The following is an 18,416-nucleotide window of genomic DNA, read 5'->3' as shown; positions in this document are numbered from 1 at the left end:
ATTGCATTTGATGTGTGGAATAAGACTGACTGACAGCTTTGCAGAATGAAAGGCAAGCGTATTTCTTTCTCTCGGGACACGTTTCATAATCCAGACGTTGACTTATTGATATACTTGTTTGTTTTCATTACTGCAGGATAATAAGATGGTTGGTTGGTTTGGGGAAGGAGACCAGACAGCGAGGTCATCGGTCTCATCGGATTAGGGAAGGACGGGGAAGGAAGTCGGCCGTGCCCTTTGAAAGGAACCATCCCAGCATTTGCCTGGAGCGAATAAGGGAAATCACGGAAAACCTAAATCAGGATGGCCGGACGCGGGATTGAACCGTCGTCCTCCCGAATGCGAGTCCAGTGTCTAACCACTGCGCCACCTCGCTCGGTGGATAATAAGAGACGGCAACAACAAATCCTCAGTTTCCTTTCCCATTGCTTATATTTTTCGTTTCTGGTAGCGAGTTTTTGATCTTCGGTAATATTAGTGCCACATAATCAGTTTTCATGTCAAAGGTACTATCAATATAGTTTCTTAATGTGACTGTTTTAAGATATGACAGTGATTTGGAAATCTGTAAATGCGTAAGAAATGATACAGATTTGCCCGAAATGTGAATACGTTTAACGCATGTATGTAGTACTTGAAGATACACTGTCTAATCAACAGAATGCTACTGTTAGAGATGTGAATATGAATGGCAAACACAAAGGAACAACTATTGCGAAACCAAGACGAGACAGAGCACATGTACCGACGGACTGAAACCACTAAGCACTGCGGAGAGTGGATGTAAATCGTTGCATGAAATTTGCGGAAGGTATCACTCTTCAGTTCCAAAGGTCTACCATCATTCCAACTAGTACAGTGACCGTGCGTAAGGAGTTCAAGAGAATGCTATACAATGATCGAGCAGTTCTGCGTTAAGTCACGCATTTCTATAGTCAGTGCTTCAGTAGCACGTAAAGTAATGTAAAGAGCACCGTCATTAGACAGTGGATGAGTGCAAATAGACAATTTGGTCTGTTAACTGACGGTATACCCTGTGGAAATCCTATGGAGGGATTTGAGATTGGCGAATGCCTTTAGAACATTTCTTGCCATCATGTGTAGTTAAAAAAAAAGTGTGTGTGAAATCTTATGGGACTTGACTGCTGAGGTCATCAGTCCCTAAGCTTACACACTACTTAACCTAAATTATCCTAAGGACAAATACACACACCCATGCCCGAGGGAGGGCTCGAACCTTCGCCGGGACCAGCCACACAGTCCATGACTGCAGCGCCTCAGACCGCTCGGCTAATCCCGCGCGGCTCATGTGTAGTGCACTTAGCATCTGAGGTCGTCGGTCCCCTAGAACTTAGAATTACTTAAACCTAACTAACGTAAGGACATCACACACATCCATACCCGAGGCAGCATTCGAATCTGCGACCGTAGCGGTCGCGCGGTTCCAGACTGAAGCGCCTACGACCGCTCGGCCACCCCGGCCGGCCTCACTGTACTGCACTGTACATTGCGTTCAGATCGAAGACGATAGTTGTTTGTACCAGAATGACATGAGGCAGCATCTCTGAGGCAGTGGTTTTTGGATACTGTTCTTGAACGGACTGACTAGCCCAGAGTCCCGACTTGAACTTAATTGAATACTTTGGGATGTGATTGAACACTGCTTTCGAACCAGCTCCCAGAGTCCAACATGACTACTTCTCTGATTTAGGCTGAGAAGTACAGGATTCCATTTCTCCACAGACATTCAGACACCACACTGAAAGTATTCCCACCAGAGTTCAAACCATTATAAAGGTGAAGGGTGCACACATCCCATATTAATATCCAGTAAAAGGTGTCCATGTAGTGATCAGACACTTGATCTCATGAAGTGGCCGTACTGTGTTACCTCTGTATTCCACAGTTTCTTAATATTTTTCAGCACTTACAGAGCCTCTTACTAGAATGATACCAGGTGCGGCTAGAAAAAAACCGGACTGATGCTGGAAAAAACATTTATTTACAATTATTTACAATTTCATGTTATCTCCTTCAATGTACTCTCCTCCTCGGTCTCTACACCGCTCCATACGAATTTTCCACTGTTCATAGCAATGCTGCAGATCATTTTCGGTAAGTCCATACATTACTTCCGTCGCTTTTTCTTTTACTGCTTCAACAGTCTCAAATGTAGTTCCTTTCAAAGCTGACTTGACTTTAGGGAAAAGAAAAAAGTCACAGGGGGCCAAATCAGGTGAGTAGGGTGGATGATCTAAGATGGGAATGTTGTGTTTTGCCAAAAACGTCTTCACTGACAACGCACTGTGAGCTGGGGCATTGTCTTGGTGAAGGATCCATGACTTTTTTCGCCACAAATCGTTCCGTTTTCTCCGTACTCGCTCACGTAGGGTAGCCAGGACGCTAATGTAGTAATGCTGATTCACTGTTTGCTCCTCTGGTACCCAATCAATGTGCACAATCCCTTTGATGTCAAAAAAAAACAATCATCATTGCCTTGAATTTCGATTTTGATATTCGTGCTTTTTTTGTCGTGGAGAACCAGGAGTTTTCCAATGCATCGATTGGCGTTTAGTTTCGGGATCGTAAGTAAAAAACCACGATTCATCGCAAGTAATAACATTTTGTGAGAAGGTGGGATCACTTTCAATGTTTTCCAGGATGTCAGAACAAATCATTCTTCGGCGTTCCTGTTCAATTGTGAGACACTTTGGAACCATTTTTGAACACACTTTGTTCATGTTGAAACTTTCATGAAGAATCTGCCTAACACTTTCCTTGTCAACTCCTGTTAACTCAGACACTGCTCTGATTGTTAAACGGCGATCTTGTCGAACAAGTTTACCGATTTTTTCAATGTTTGCATCAGTTTTTGCTGACAATGGTCTGCCAGTGCGAGTGTCATCACTGGTGTCTTCGCGGCTATCTTTAAATCGTTTAAACCACTCAAACACTTGTGTTCGCGATAAACAATCATCGCCGTACACTTGTTGTAACATTACAAACGTTTCACTTGCAGATTTTCCTAGTTTGAAACAAAATTTGATGTTAACACGCTGTTCTTTCTGTACACTCAACATTTTCCGACGCACAGACAAAACGTCAACTACTTAAAACAGACGCCACGGGCAGACTGAGTGCAGGAGGCAGATGAAACTCGAGCAGTAGGCGGAGCGAGAGTCACGTGACAGGCCACGCTACCTTCAGCCTTATTGCATTCGTTTTATTGTTTCACCAGTACTAGTCCGGTTTTTTTCTAGCCACACCTCGTAAGTGTGATCTGTGGTACTCACCTACGAAGAACAACGTTTCCTCCTCTGGCGTCTTTCGATTTCCATTTGTAACAACAACGATTATTCACTGACGTTGTTATTAACAGTGTAATAATTACAAACATGTCCGGTATGTGTCATTTTTAACTGTAAGTCTTTAATGTAAACAAACAGCTTCCTCCCTTCTTATCCATATTTGTGTGGCCGACAAATTTTATTTTTCATCTGTGTACTCCAGTCATGGTCTACCTGTAGACATTTTTACAGTGACATATCCTTTATGCTAGTTTTTAAGAGACTCTCGCGCCTCAGTAGGTGACGAAAAATCTTAACACTTCTTTCTGCGTTAGTTCCTTAAAGTTTTTTTCGCCCACTCATTTAGGAGCTTCACCCTTATAATCTGATTCTTTTCAATCAAGTCACACCCAGCTTGAACCTATCTGCTTCTTACTTCTACTTTGTTTCTTCTGTCTCTGGTGACCTAGCTGCCTAAATAAGTAAAGTGTGGAGTCATTTGTGGCAAAATCTTGAAACGATTTCTCCGGTAGCCCCTACTGTCCTTGCAATTGAAAATGCCATATTGTCATGGGTTTTAAAGGCTTTTTTTATTAGCACGGCGCCTCATATTCGCTATATTATCTTCCTCGTGTTACGAGCCAATATTAAAAACTTCTGAAATATGAATTCGTCTGGAGCTGTCCGTTACCTTTCTCACGTCAAAGTAAAATGTACAAATCTCCTACGAGCTCTAAGTAAACCATAGACCGTAGGAGCCTATTATAAGATAGTAGCATTTACTATTACGTTACACAAGCGGAGTTACTTTTTATTTCAACTATAGATGTAAATATTATCTGCTGAACAATCATGCACAAGAAAAGTTCTGACTCATGGTTCTCATTCTGTGCTCTCACTCCTTTAGCAACGCCTTGTTTTGAGAGTGTAAACATACAACTTTCAGAGTGTGTCCTCCTGGACAGTAAAGTGTTCGTTCGACAGCACGTGGGTGTGTGTTGTAAACGCAGCCCCCGTGCTGTCGATATATACGTACTAACTAATCCCAGAGCAGTTCAACCAGATGATCGTTTACGGATTAACGCGGATCAATAGTACATTTACAACGGTTAGCTCTGATTACCGATCGAAATCAATGCTCCGCAGGTGCCTTTGATCACCGAACTGTTAACGTGTGAACAATAGCCCGTCTGGCTGACCATTGTGGTGCGTTATTGTCGTAACCAGTTGCCGTGCCTACATTATTGCACTAAAGCATTGCTGATAGTCACTGTAGTCCACTATTTAAACTGAGAGGTGCGGCGTTTTATAATGCACAAGATCCGTACCCGGAACATCGGAATTATAGCAGCCTGTGGCGATCAGTATCAAATTTTTTATGGTTTCTAGATCAACTGCAGTGAATTCGAGGAATTATCGGAGAGTTCTGTGATCACTTCTTATTCTCTATTTAGCCTGTTCTTCAGTTCCTAGTAACCTTGATGTTCTTCTTTAGAATAAGCAAGTTGCTAGTCATTTTTACACTACTATTTTCTTTTATAATTTACTGGTTTACTGGTTTCTATCAGCTCACAGCAAAACACTTTTTCCCCGTTTTCTAAACTTTACTGGTTGGTTGGTATTTCTGATACATCACATCTCAAACTTTGTTTTTGTAGCTACTGTAACTGTTACCGTATTTTCATTACATTTTTCTTCTGTAAGCCGCACGTGCAGTCACCTAGCAACTGCCACCAACTGCTGCTACCGAGATTGAACTGCAGTGCTATGTCAATTGTCTATGAAGTCCCAAAGTACCGCATGTCATACTCCTTTTTTTTGTGGGCGTATTGACTGGGTTCAACATTTGATTTTAACTGACGTCGGCGCGTTGACGTAACTGCTTTCATTCAGTGGACTTCTTTTTAAAATATTGACTTTCAGGTATGTGTGTCTAACCTTTGCCAGTACACAGATCTGGTAGAACTGCGTCATATAATGCTGTATTAGGTATTTTAATATTGCATATTTATTTGTATTTCTCTTTTTCTATCATAAAGCAAATCTGAAGATTATCGTAACAAATAGAAATCGGTACTAAATTTATGTACGTTTGCGATCAAGCACTGATACGGTGACGTCACAGGTAAAACAAATTCTGGCGATAGATGGCCTCGTTAGATGAATCACTTTTGATGCTCCGTCAGACAGATGACCACTGGTTAGTACGGCCCTGGGACAAACGTCGGAAGGGTCCAGGCCAGAGATAGACGCGCCATGGTTTGGGGCAATGTTTTCGAGGCGTATCCTGGGTGATCTCGTGATTCTGGAAAGCACAATGGATCAACAAAAGTATGCATATATCGTTGGGGCCATGTCCCTCCCGCCACCCCCCCCTTCCCTCCTTTCCTCCCCACGCCCCCTCACCGATTAGTACGATGGCATCTGCCAGCAGGACAATGCAACATGTCACACAGCCCACGGGTTGTCATAGCAGAATGAGTTTACCATACTCTCCCCTGGCCAACGAAGTCGCCCGGATCTACGAGGATTGCCCAGAAAGTAATGCACCACTTTTCCTTTCGTCAACAGTTCTTTATTGAACATGATGAGAATTACACACACGAAAGAATGCTGTGTTATCTACACACCCAGTTTTTCCACGTAATCTCCATCCCGTTCTATGGCCTTACGCCAGCGTGAAACGAGGGCGTTTATGCCGTCCCGGTATCAGACCTTGTCCTGGTTGCGGAGCCAATGCTTTACTGTGTGAACCAACTCCTCGTCGTCCTCAAAATGTCTTCCAGAATGGCATCCTTTAATGGCCCAAACAAGTGGAAGTCCGAGGGGGCTAGGTCACGTGTGTCTAGAGAGACAGCCGTGGATGATCTCCCCGACCGCTGCAATTCGTGGAGCTCGGCCTTACCGCCTTATGATGACCTCATCCTCCATGCCCAGCGACTAACTGTACTTCTGTCGACAGCAGATGCTCCATAGATTTTGCACGAGCGTTTGTTAATATTCCGCACAGTTTCTTTCTCTGCAGTCGCAAATTCAATGACGGCATGTTGCTTGTAACGTACATCACCCACAGACGCCATTTTGAAACTGCCCTACAGCTACGCTGTCAGAAGTGACGGAAACTTGGCGGGCTCACTCAGCAGACTTAAGAGGTGGTTTACTATCTCTTGGTTCAAAAAATCTATTTTTTTAAATTGCATTTTTGCATCTATAAAAGTGTTTAGAATCCACCCCTGAAACGGTTTTTCAGAATACGGAACGTAAGTGTTTCTTATTCGCGGTTGAAGAAAAAAAATGCAACTGCCTGAAACCGGCCTTTTTCACGCACCAGTTTTCTTCTTTCGGACGAGTTATTGTACCGGTGCTTGGGAGGAAACACACAAAATTCAAATGAAAGTTTGAACGCATGTGTTTGGAAGTTAGCCCACAAGCTTTTGCATTCTCGTGCGAAGACTGTGGAGATTGACTGCTACGGTCTCAGGTTCGAATCCCGCCTCAGGCATGGATGTATGTGATGTCCTTAGGTTAGTTAGGTTTAAGTAGTTCTAAGTTCTAGGGGACTGATGACCACGGATGTTGAGTCCCATAGTACTCAGAGCCATTTGAACCATTTTGAACTGTGGAGATTGTTTCTTTCCTGGCATCGAGTAGCTTAAATGAAGGGTGTTCAGCAATTCTGAAGACCATGACAACGATGGACGTCACCCTGGGACTCTATTCGACGCAGTTCGACGCATTCGGACGACCACCGGATTCAAGCGGCCGAAAACCGCTTGTCACCGGCCGTACGAGCGGAGTTGTACCACTTTTATTTCGATCCATCAAGTATAAATATTTTTACTTGGCCGACGAAGTCGAAAACTCGATGAGAAACACCCTTTTTCTTCAAATGGCCGCCATTTTGTTTCCTATCGTCCACATAACTTAAGCGAGGTACAACTCCTAAAGAATCTTATATACTTCGCTAACGTCAACTCAGTTTTGATTTCAGGCGAGCCGGCTGGCCTATGACATACCGCGCGTGGAGGTCTACATGGAATTTTTTTTGTTCCGACGGCACTTCCGCCTTTACTCTTCGACATTTCCGGTCGAAAAAATTCCAGTTTGTAGAGGAAATATCAATAAACATTTTGACAAAATTTGACTTTGATATCTGTAACAGATCCAGAAAAAAATTCTCAAAGAACATGCTTTTTTGGGGCGAAAGATAGTAAACCTCCCCTTAAAATAATGCATACATAGCTCTTCGCATTTTTTTCTCAGCCGAAAAAAATGCGGTGAATTGTTTTCAGGGCTATTCTTGTAAAACCAATTTAGAATTTGCGAGACAGCCTCGATGGGACTGTTCAGAACATGGAACCTCAACAGGAAACCTTACGCAGCTGCCCACGGCACTTGAGTCGGACTGGCTCCAGATCACTGTCGGTACCGTCGAGAAAACTACTGATTCTCTTCCTGCACGTCTCGCAGCAGACTGTGCTGTGAAAGGTGGTTATTCAGGCTTTTGGCAGGTCGACGCTTTATTATGACTGGACAGGGTTTATAAGCTTGAGGCAAAATCGAATAGGAAAGTTTAATTTGGGTTTACTAAGTTCTAAACTAACGTAGCCTCAAAATCCGTAACTTGAAATTACCAAGAACTGAAGAACATGAAACCTCCTGGCAGATTGAAACTGTGTGCCGGGCCGAGACTCGAACTCGGGACCTCTGCCTTTCGCGGGCAAGTGCTCTACCAACTGAGCTACCCATGCACGACTCACGCCCCGTCCTCACAGCTTTACTTCTGCCAGTACCTCGTCTCCTACCTTCCCAAATTTACAGGAGCTCTCCTGCGAACCTGCAGAACTAGCACTCCTGAAAGAAAGGATATTGCGGAGACATGGCATAGCCACAGCCTGGGGAATGTTTCCAGAATGAGATTTTCTTCAAGTGAAGAACACTTGGGAAACAAATAAAAACCTGTTACTGTAATTTGAAGGCCCGTTTCAGTAAGCGTTTCTCACTGGAAAGGGTGCAAAAAACATCGATGGAAAAAGGGTACGGATGTGGAGCGAGATCAGAGCAGGTCGCTTGGTTGTGCACACATAACATGTATTCCACTGGGGTTTCTACGTGAGCCAAGTCTTTATCCCATCTACCTTCTACCTTCTTCCCCGCCCCCTCACCTTTTTTTCACCACTGCCCCCGATCCGTTACCCAGCTGTTCGGGAAATACCTCCCCCTTACCAGAAATACACAGCAAGGTGTTGTCTGCAAAGCAAAATGGAATCTTGGACCAGTGGCGCTGAAACAACGGACGGACAGCTGCGCCTGGTATGAATAGAACTCGTGATGGCGAATTGCAGTCCCGGTTACGGCCTCTGCCCTCGTAATTCCGTGACGATCTTCCGCGACGTCCAATGTGAGATGCGGTCACGTGAGCGGCCTGCGGTGGCCTGGAATCCGCCAGCAGAACATACCGACCTCGACACTCATTATACAGCAAGCGCTGCCTGCCGACCTCCGTTTTACGAGCGGGAGCGGGAGCGGTAGTGCTGTTGGAAACGGACAATTGCTTTGTTCCACTGGCGGAATGCGGGGCAGACTGGGGCACCGGCCGTGCTCGTAGGCTGTGGCACGCCACTGGAGTGCAAAATGCAGGCGTATCCCTGTCCAGATGGCCCCAGAAGACAGTTCGGGGAAGCGTTGTAGTGAGTCTAGACTGGCACCGCGGGGCTTAAAAGAGCTACCCTCTGCGTCCACTTATTGTCTACGAGTGTGCAGAGAGAAAACTTATTACTCTGCATTTCCTGGAGGACCAGAGCACCCATTCTGCTGCATAGGTTTTAATGGGGCACGACAGGATGACTGTCGAGAAACCTCGAATTTTTTTAATTACGGAATACGAAATTCTATACACTGAAGAATTATTCTCCAAAATATTATGCACGAATTACAAAAAGTAGCAATTCCCTGAGCGTTTGAAGTCGAACGTACACGGGACGCCTTGGCGTTAGAGAACCGGTTTCGCGCTCGCGCGCACGCCATCTTCGTTGCGCCCGTGAGTTGTTTGAGGCTGATTCTAACGGTGCAAATGTTTACCAATGTCTCGAAAACTCTTCTCATTTGCCGACAGGCACCAAAAATAACATCCAGCCGAAGCGAAATTATCAACATTGCTTCAAATTTAGCTGCATGTCTATTCAATGGAGGCGTTACTGCATTAATGCATATGCCCTTCAAATCAAAATCGGCGATGAACACTATTCTGTGAAGACAGAAAAGGACGAAAATGAGGGGTTATCATATATATATATATATATATATATATATATATATATATATATATATATATGTTGTGTGATTAGTGCCTCCCGTCGGGTAGACCATTCGACTGGTGCAAGTCTTTCGATTTGACGCCACTTCGGCGACTTGCGCGTCGATGGGGATGAAATGATGATGATTAGAACAACACAACACCCAGCCCCTGAGCGGAGAAAATCTCCGACCCAGCCGGGAATCGAACCCGGGGCCTTAGGATTAACATTCTGTCACGCTGACCACTCAGCTACCAGGCGGACAGTGGTCATCAGGTGAAAGTAGCAAACAACGACCATCCACCAGCTGAGGCGATAGTTATTATGGACCAGGCATCGAAGATACCCCGTAAGTTTCAACCTTTGACCTTTCCCTATATGATAAATACTTGTCAAGCCGTGAACGCGTTTTTCTCAAAACCATATTTTTCGGCAAGCTTGTCGTCGCCCAAGCTACAATTTTCATCCGATTTTAATGATTTTTGGTCTCCTCTGAAGCAAACTGAATTCTCTTCAGTTCATCTTAGCCGATTTTTTTTATGTTGATATTTAGTACTTTTTCGACCACAAAAGAGGGGTACAAAACTGGCCATTTTTTCAAATCTCTATAAATTCGCCAATTTTTTTGTTTGTTTTTTGTTTTCTGCAAATCCCTGCAATGAACTAAAATTATATCTGTAAGGATCGGGGTGATGAGATAATTTCATGTTTCAGATAACCACAACCGGAGTTACAGCGATAACCGTCGATCTACCCTTCTCAGAACTACCTCTGGATAAACCCAATTACACAATGAAGATATTAATATTTTTCAACAAAAAATACCAATAAAAACTTAAATGTATGCTTCACTCATTGTAGTAAACGCCATTTGTGTACTACTTTCCAGTACGGAGAAAAAAAGAACCTGTATTTGACCAATTTTTTCGTCCGTAACCCTGTCGTTCCCCCTTAAAGAAAGTTGAAGATCTGTTAGATAACGATCAGTTTGTCTTTCTGAAGGGCAAAGGCAAGAGGGGGGGGGGGGGGGGGCAGTTATGACGTCAGGCTTGATAAAGGAGGAAGGACAAAGATAATCAAAGTACGTTCGTAGGACTGTCGACGTAGAAAAAGCGTTCTACAACGTACATGGTGACCCAAAAGTCGGTCAACATTTGAGATTTCAATACTTCATGAAATAATTTAGGTACCTAGGTAAACGCTGACACACATAAATCACGTAAGAAGCGGTTTTGTTAAAACATAAAAAAGTGCACAAAAGTATTGAGAAGCTATAGAGATCTACAAGCACGGAAATATTTTAATAGAAAAGAAGAAGGATTACAACTAGACAAGACATGGCGGTCGACTTTGTACCAACGAAGTGACAATCGATTACCTGTAATCGAGAGAGATGGCACTAGCCAGAGATAGTTTTAAAGTCGAAACCACGTGACGAGTGGTGGCGCCATCTAAGCGCTCTATATAAGCGGGACCACTATCGCCTAGCAGCCAGTCGCCGACTCACCTCTCAGAAGATGTTGCCCGCAGTAGGCAACGAAACGTCAGGAAGGGGAAGAAGTTTTATATATGAACTGCTTCCTGAAGATGTTACAATACAATAATCAGAGAGTCGAATACAAACGACATAGACTCCATCGATCCAGCTGATCGACTGCTTCTAAGCTGCCAGGTCGGATTATCATTCATGTTTAACCGAGGAGAGGCTGAATCCGTCCGATTTATTAACAGTGGTCGGTGGTCTCTGGGTCGGCTACATTTGCTCAACAGGTTTGCTTCAGTATTGTAACTGCTTCGTCAGGTCTCTTATAGGCGGTGTTGTGTCGTGTCTAAAGCATCTTACTAAGTTTTATGAAGGCAATAACGGATTTCGGTGTCTCCTGAGCACACTGGGACTCACGAACAGTCGTGTCAGTGTCACACTCATGGTGACCGACTAATTGTGTTGAAATGTTTACGTCGTGCCACTGACTTGTGTTGACATGTCAATTAGCTGCAGCAATGCCGGTCTGGGGGAGGTTAGAAAACCTTTACTCTCACATTCTCATACGATCTCGGTGCGTAACAATACTAATCACATGTCCCACAGTCATAGATCACTCCTCGTAGCGTTGTGCAGGCAGCAGTTGGCCATTCAGAACAGGCCTAATCCGTGACTGGTATTCACGAAATGTTTTGCTTATTGTTACGTGTTCTTGATAGCTTGATTGTATGATGGAGTCCATCACACTTTGACGTCGATGACAGAGGGAATTTGCACAATGTTTCCCCCACATAACAGAATCGGAGGAGTGGGCCAGTATCGTGGCAACGACGTTCTCCACGCCTTACCCATATGGACATCTTTTTGCAGGGGAGATGCAGCATTTGATGTAGTGCAGGATACCGATAAACACTCCAGAAGGGCTGGTTTCCCTTTTGACTTAAGATTCAGTTACTACTATTGATACACCCGGTTGTTTCGAGCATGATAGACAATCATTAGCACATAGATACCAGTCATGCAGTAACGTAGAAATATTTAGCAAAATCTCTGAAACAATATTCATCATGCGGCAGCTTGAACACCATCTCTGAAGATCACTAGCGTTGAGACCTTCATAGACTTCTAGTGGGGAAATGGTGCACCTGTGACAATTTTGTCACATAAAGAAGTGTAAATACTCTAAAATTTTGTATGTGTGAAATTTTACGCCCTGTATACGCAATCGAATATGCACAGGTTATCGATTCCCAGTTAGTAATCTAGTTATATGTTCCATAAATATTTGGTACAATGTTGGAAGAGTTAATATATAATCTATGTATCAATGACATTTTCGTGTGTATTACGACATAATGGCCATTTTCACATTAAAAATTAATATTGTGTTTGAAATACTTGAATATGTCGAAGGATGTTAAAATATTTATCTTGTATAGCGCATATGAAATGATGAAAGGAAGTATGATTTGTGTCAACTTTCTGTCCAGGAAGCTGGAAGAAAAGCTCTGACTGGATAGGGGATGGGATGAAAGCTGACTGTATTGTGTTACTAATAATTTCCTTTCACTGCAGCATATACTGCATTCAAATTGTTTCACATGCAATTTTGCATGTAATTGTCTGGCAACGCTTACCTTGGGTTAGATAAGCTCATACCCCACATTGCCACAGAAATGTTTAAGGTATCTCTCATGTTCCATCGCTGTGTATAATAATGATATTGCTTGATTGGGTAGTGTAATTAGCTATACCTATTGGTCCGTATCATGGCAATCCATGTACCAATATTCCTTTGCGTATACAACAATGCTATTCCAGGGAGGGTTTCTGCTGGTAATTAATAATCGACCTGTGATGCATAGTACATATGAATCTCGACTATCGAAGTTATAGGTCCTACCTGGTTGACTACTTCAGAAATATCCTCCTTGACCAACACATTCCCACACCCGTGTAGACTTCGTTGCAGCGCATCTGCACCGTTCATAAATTTCAGTCTTCTACAAACATTACTATCCTTTCCCGTAAAACGTATGACACTGGTCAGTGCAATGTATGAATACGCGATTCATTTTGTTACTAACTCATTTTAGTTTTAAACAAACGGAAATCTACAGTATAATAAAACAGGTCCACCCGCTGCAAGGAAGTCATTGACTTTAACGCTTATAATTCGCTCGTGTAATACAAGTTCTCTTCAACGTACGTGGTCCGATGAAGTACACAGCACTTGACAAGAAACAGGAGGACCGTTCCACAGAAAAATACGTAGCCTAATTGTTTTTAATTTTTTTTTCTTGTCTTAGTTTCTTTCTCCTTCTCCACCGAAGTTTAGCTCTAACGAACAGCTTAAAGTGCAGGAAAACTGGGCAACTTTATGACACTGTTTGTAACATAACCTTTTACTAATATGGACTGTGACGTTTAATAATCACATAAGTATACGAAATATTATAAGTATCACACTTTAATTTTGGTAGCAATAAAGCTTTAAGATTTGTATGATGTTGGCTGCATTTGGTTCACAGAATGGATTCATGAATAAACAAAAGTGGCAACTTCAAAGGTTCTGAAAATCGCCATTTTTGCGAAACGAGATCACTGCTTTCTCCCAAAGTCACGATTTGAACTGCGGTGTGCAATTTTGGAACAATTCATCACAAAAAGGAAGGTGATTGCTAAAAGATGGTGACCGACCACACCGAACCGAAACTGTGTTTCACTTCCTTGATGAGTTCCTTGCGAGTAGAGTCAGTGCGTTGAATTATCCTAAATTTACCGCCGCAAGCCCTGACTGACCTCCATGTTCATCCGATCTGACTCCTTGTGACTACTTCTTTGTGACTGAATTCCTTTTGATATCAGAGTAGCACTTCCATTACAACACAGGAAATTTCTCGAGCGTGTGCTTTTATTGCGTAGAACGCACTGTGGAATGATATAAACACTACTATCCAGAAATTATCGCACGAGGCTAAAGGAGCATGAATGTTCGATCTGTGTGAGAACTGACTCTGTTTGCGTTGAGCTACTACTACATGTGAGGACAAATTTCATTTTTCTTTTGCACTACTGCGAGCGGTTGGCATTTTGAAAAGATAGTGACTGATTGCTAACAGTGCTTGCAGAGGAGAAGTTCATTTATGCATGCTGATACGTGCCGTACAGCACACAGCGCCACATGTTAGCAGCATTTGTAATTACTCTTTTGGAATCGAAACTTTGGTATAAAATATTTACAGCTTTCACGGTAAACATGCGTTTGTTGCATTCTTTTATCGATCTGTGTTTCCATGTTATTTAATTTTCAGATCAGGAAGTTCTTTAGTTGACACCTTGTATTTTATGCTACGTACTGGTTAACAGAAGATCTGATTAAATAAGAAATGGATTACAAGAGGTAATCCACTGGTTGTCTGTGAATAAAAATAATTGTTCGCAAAAGCTATCAGAAACCTACTGCATCGTGTTGCTTTTCTGAATACTTTCTTTGAGTTCATTTGCAGAGATCACTCTCCATTTGTGTACTAAATTCGAAATTCTTTTTGATTACAGAGTACAGTACCACTTTCATTATACCAGAGGAAATTTCTCGAGGGTGTGATTTTATTACGTAGAACGCACTCTGGGACGATGTCAACATTACTACCCACAAATCGTGAAGGTGCTTTGACAGAGGCTTACATTTTCAATCAATCAGGTCCTGAAGGCAACTTTCGTAGGCGTAAATGTGTACATGATAATAATGTCTGTTAAGATTTCTGTAATCAGAACAACTCACCGCCATTCTTGCCTTTTTTTTTTAAGGTGGCCATTACGCACTATAATTTAAATTCAAACTGGTAAAATTTTAACAATCCGTGGATAACCCCTTATGTTGCTCTTTTTATATGGCGGCCTTTGTATCTCGTCAGTCAAATTCAATTTTTAATTTTCTTCGTAAATAGGGGGCAACATCCGAGAATTTTGTTGTTGTAAGATGACCATTGCACCTAATCAGCCAAACTTAGTCAGCTGTTTCCTCGTTTTTATTTTTCTGTATTTGAGGCAGTGTGCATGAGAATTATTGTTTCTTTTTTTCTGTCTTGGATGTTAATAAAAATTGTTCAGAATAATGCATACAATAAACCAGCCCTTACACTATCACAACACTTTGGTACGGGGTGGACTAAAAAACTGACCGGTTACACGTGACAATCCGCTGACTATCGGTGAACAGCAAAATTCTTCACGCAAGCTATTACATGCCTGTTATGTCGTGTGAGTTTTATTAACATATTCTACGTTTAGCTTCATTTCGACAGACATATCTCCACTTTATAAATGAATTTCGTCTGCAAAAGTCTGGTAGACTATCGCTTTTTCTTCAATTAGAAGATGGTACTTTTTGTGCTGTCTTCAGTAGTCTGACTTTTATGGCTACTGATCTTAGAGTAGCATATGCATTATACTACAATGATATAATTATATTGTAGCTACTTACGGATGTCAGGTGGGGCTTGTGATTAACGTGTGGCAGCAAAATTTGGTAGATATGCTAATAAGTTAACGTGTAATCGACTTAAGCTGAAAAAGAAAAATAGTTGCAGGTTTAGACACCAAGTGCACGTATGACAGTATCGTTGACATTTGCAGTGCTCATACTGAACAAACTGTGAAAGTGGCGGCTAGTAAAAAAAATTAACATTATGCCTTCCTCACTTCATGGAGCTTTTCTGCCCATGTCCCACTCCTAAACCATTACATATGGTAACGTTTGTCTATCTTTCTTGTATGCACTGCTCCAGATTTGCCCCTGGTGGCCAAAATTGGAACTATTTGTTTTCCCAGCGAAATCGGTTCCGCATTAACGCATTGGAATACCTACCAAATCTTGCAGTCATACGATAATTACGGCCCAGGCTGGACCTCTGTGAGTAGCTGCACCTTAATTATAACTACTCAGCACTAGGATTGGTCATAAAATAACGATATACCGATGTACCGATATTTTTAAGTTGAAAAAGTATTGATATACCGGGTGATCTAAAAGTCAGTATAAATTTGAAAACTGAATAAATCACGGAATGATGTAGGTAGAGAGGTAGAAATTGGCACACATGCTTGGAATGACATGGGGTCTTATTAGAACCAAAAAAATACCAAAGTTCAAAAAATGTCTGACAGATGGCGCTTGATCTGACCAGAATAGCAATAATTAGCATAACAAAGTAAGACAAAGCAAAGATGATGTTCTTTACAGGAAATGCTCAATATGTCCACCATCATTCCTCAACAATAGCTGTAGTCGAGGAATAATGTTGTGAATAGCACAGTAAAGCATGTCCGGAGTTATGGTGAGGCATCGGCGTCGGATGTTGTCTTTCAGCACCCCTTGAAATGTCGGTCGATCACGATACTCTTGCTACTTCAGGTAACCCCAAAGCCAACAATCGCACGGACTGACGTCTGGGGACCTGGGAGGCCAAGCATGACGAAAGTGGCGGCTGAGCACATGATCATTACCAAACGACGCGCGCTAGAGATCTTTCCCGCCTCTAGCAATATGGGGTGGTTCTAATAAACCCCATGTCATTCCAAGCATATGTGTCAATTTTTATCTGTCTATCTATATTATTTCGTGGGTTATTAAATTTTCAAATTTATACTGACTTTTTGATCACCCGGTATATCGGCGACGCTCTTCCCTCAATATATCGATACCAAAATGGTAGTAATGAGTGCCGATAATTTTATATTATATTTTTTCAATTTTTCGTAAATATTTGAAATTTCAGTAGAATTTTACTGTCACTGTGTTCTTTTTGACATTTCATCACGTCCGGTCTTACTCCTTGACTGTACGAAGCAATTACATGTGTGGCAAAAGAACTAGTTCAGTTGCTCAACGGTGAAGTGGGGGGAGGGGGGGGGGGAAGTGGGCGGTGGTGGGAATTTTTAACGCAATTACTGTGCTACTTCACATCGGCATTCTTCAAAAAGAGTTGCTGAAAATGACGAACAAATCTAAATGACAAGAGTGGTCCTTATGGTGGGAGCAGACGTTGGAGGGGAAATGCTGATGTAATCGGCGCTCGGCGATACCAATAGAAACTGTAAACGTTCAGCTTCACCAGATATTTTTGACACTACAACTGCTAGGTCGCTGGCGTTGGCAGAAATGAAAAAAACAGGGACGCCGATACGAAGTATTCCGGACAAATCCGAAATGTGACGAAACCGAACGATGGACCCATCGGACACCTTTCACCCTGACACTTAGATGCTGTCACTATTGTTAGCAAAATGGTTACCGCCAAGCATGAACGTGCATCGCTTCCCTTTCATTTCTTACTGTGACGGGGTAGGCTGGCTCCTAGGTTGTTGATGTACAGAATATCTAATAATAAATCAATACTTAAACAAGCAGCTTTAAAACCGGCAGTATACAGTATTTACAATGCGATATTTTTATAGGGAGTTACGTCGATATTATGTCCGTCAATATATCTACATCTACATCATACTAGTCTCAGGAAACAAAGATTCGAGACAACGTACAGCACTTCTTATTAAATAAAACAGTAAACCAGTGAAAAACTGCTTTTAATAAACATTTTAAATACAAGAATGCATTTGTACAATCCGAGAAAACATGCAGCATTTCTTATTAAATAAAACAGTAAACTAGTGGAAAACTGCGAATATCTTCTAGGGATGGGGGGGCGCAGCTGCCCCCCCCCCCCTGACCCTCGCTGGGTACGCCCATGCATGGCTCGCAAGATATCATGTGAAAAAAGGGCGAGTTGCTTTTCGCAGGAGCGATGCTTTCTAAAGCCGTGCTGATGCATGGATAGCAACTTCTCTGTCTCAAAGAAATTCATTATATTCGAACTGAGAGTATGTTCGAGAATGCTGCAACAAACCGATGTTAACGATATTGGTCTGTAATTTTGAGGATCCGTCCTTCTACCCTTCTTATATATAGGCGTCACCTGCGCTTTTTTCCAGTCGCTCGGGACTTTACGTTGGGCAAGAGATTCGCGTTAAATGCAAGCTAAGTAAGGACCCAATGCAGTAGAGTACTCTCTGTAAAACCGAATTGGAATCCCATCAGGTCCTGGTGATTTATTTATTTTCAACCCACTCAGCTGCTTCACAACCCCAGGGATGTCTATCACTATGTCCTCCATACGGGAATCTGTACGAGACTCAAACGGCGGTATGTTTGTCCGATCCTCCTGCGTGAAAGATTTTTCAAATGCTAAATTTAAAATTTAAAATATCGACGTATGGATACATTTTCCGAAACATGGAGAGCCCCCAGTAACATCTTTAAAGATCGATATATCAGACTGCCGATATTTT

The 18,416-nt window shown here is 42.4% G+C and overlaps 1 non-coding gene across 1 annotated transcript; it reads right to left on the bottom strand.

Annotated features, from left to right (window-relative positions):
- Nucleotides 1-7,964: 7,964 nt before the first annotated feature.
- On the bottom strand, nucleotides 7,965-8,039 carry Trnas-cga. The gene has a single exon. It is a non-coding gene; the product is annotated as a tRNA-Ser (tRNA).
- Between the last annotated feature and the right edge of the window lie 10,377 nt (nucleotides 8,040-18,416).

Source organism: Schistocerca americana, chromosome 3, assembly GCF_021461395.2.
Source record: "Schistocerca americana isolate TAMUIC-IGC-003095 chromosome 3, iqSchAmer2.1, whole genome shotgun sequence".
Classification (NCBI taxonomy): domain Eukaryota; kingdom Metazoa; phylum Arthropoda; class Insecta; order Orthoptera; family Acrididae; genus Schistocerca; species Schistocerca americana.
The sequence above is the reverse complement of the archived record's forward strand: the minus strand, read 5'-3'. Positions and strand labels throughout refer to the sequence as shown.